The sequence below is a fragment of the Olea europaea genome, unplaced genomic scaffold (genome assembly GCF_002742605.1).
Source record: "Olea europaea var. sylvestris unplaced genomic scaffold, O_europaea_v1 scaffold1661, whole genome shotgun sequence".
Lineage (NCBI taxonomy): Eukaryota > Viridiplantae > Streptophyta > Magnoliopsida > Lamiales > Oleaceae > Olea > Olea europaea.
The window spans coordinates 31,493-33,330 of NW_019234275.1; positions in this window are offsets into that span (position 1 = coordinate 31,493).

The following is a 1,838-nucleotide window of genomic DNA, read 5'->3' on the forward strand; positions in this document are numbered from 1 at the left end:
GATCAACCTGCTGCACTTACTGATGAGAGTACCTCTAATGACAAGAGGGAGATTGAAAAGTGGGAACGATTGAACCGCATAAGCTTAATGGTCATGAAGCGTGCTATTCCAAAAGCATTTTGAGGCACTATGTCTGATAAGGTGATTACGGCTAAGGGTTTCTTTGAGGATCTTGAGAAGAGGTTTGCCAAGAATGAAAAAGGCTGAAATAAGTACACTTTTGGCAAACATTGTCTCAATGAGGTATAAAGGAATAGGAAACATTCGGGAGTACATTATGGAAATGTCTTACATTGCTTCAAAACTAAAGGCACTCAAGTTGGATTTATCTGAAGACTTGTTAGTGCACTTGGTTCTGATATCCCTTTTGGCACATTTCAGTTAATTCAAGGTGAGCTACAACTGTCAAAATGACTCATGGTCCCTTAATAAGCTCATCTCACACTGTGTCCAGGAAGAGGAAAGATTGAAGTATGAGAAGATAGAAAGTGCTCATTTGACCACCATCTCTAAGGACAAAAAGAACAAGAAAAGGAAGATTAATAAGGAAGCTGTGGGTATAGCACCGCAAAAGACACAGCATAAGGAAGCAACTGAAAGTGGTTGTTTCTTCTGTGGTGCTGCAAGTCATAAGAAGAAGAATTGCACCAATTACCACGCATACCATGTAAAGAAATGTATTCTTCTTCATTTGATTTGTTCTGAGATTAATCTAACTTCGATACCTAGACATATATGGTGGATAGATTCTGGTGCAACAACTCTATCTATGCAGGGTTGCCTGAGTTGCTGAAAATCAAGTGATGGTGAAAGATACATCTATGCTGGCGACGGCAAGAAGGTGGAAGTAGAGGCAATAGGAAATTTTAGATTATTGTTAAAGACTGATTTTTTTTGGATCTTGTAGAGACATTTATTGTACCTTTTTTAGACGAAATTTGATTTCGATTTCTATTTTGGACAAATTTGGTTATACTTGTTCATTTGGAAATGAAAAATTTAGTTTGTTTCGTAATTCAAAATTGGTTGGTTCCGGTTCTTTATTAGATTACGATAATCTTTATTTAATCAATACAATTGCTTTTTTTTATGAATTCTTGCATGTAAGTACTCGAGGTGTAAAACGAAAATTAAACCGACGAGAATTCTGCCTCGTTGTCGCACAATAGATTAGGTCACATCTCCAAAAGGAGAATTGAGAGACTTGTGTCTGACGAGATTCTTTATCCTCTTGACTTCACAAATTATGATTTATGTGTCAACTGTATAAAGGAAAAACAAACCAATAAAAGGAGATTTCAAGTCAATAGGACTTTGGACGTCTTAGAACTTATACATACGGATATTTGTGGACCATTCCCTACGGATTCTTGGAATGGTCAACAATATTTTATAACGTTCATAGATGACTTTTCAAGGTATAACTACATATATCTCATTCATAAAAAATCACAATCATTGGATGTGTTCAAAAACTATAAAACTGAAGTTAAGAACCAACTCGGTAAAATGATTAAAAGCGTCAAATCTGACAGTGGGCGTGAATACTATGGCAGATATGACAGTTCAGGTAAACAACGTACAGGACCATTTGCTAAATTCCTAGAGGAATGCGGTATCGTCCCACAGTATACTATGTCGGGTTCACCCACTATGAATGATGTTGCTGAGAGACGAAACGGAATGTTTAAGGACATGGTAAGGAGTATGATTAATCATTCTACCTTATCAAAATCTCTCTGGGGTGAAGTATTAAAGACCGCAGCATATATGCTCAACGGAGTTCCAACTAAGGCTACTGATAAAATCCCATATGAGCTTTGGACGGGCAAGAAGCT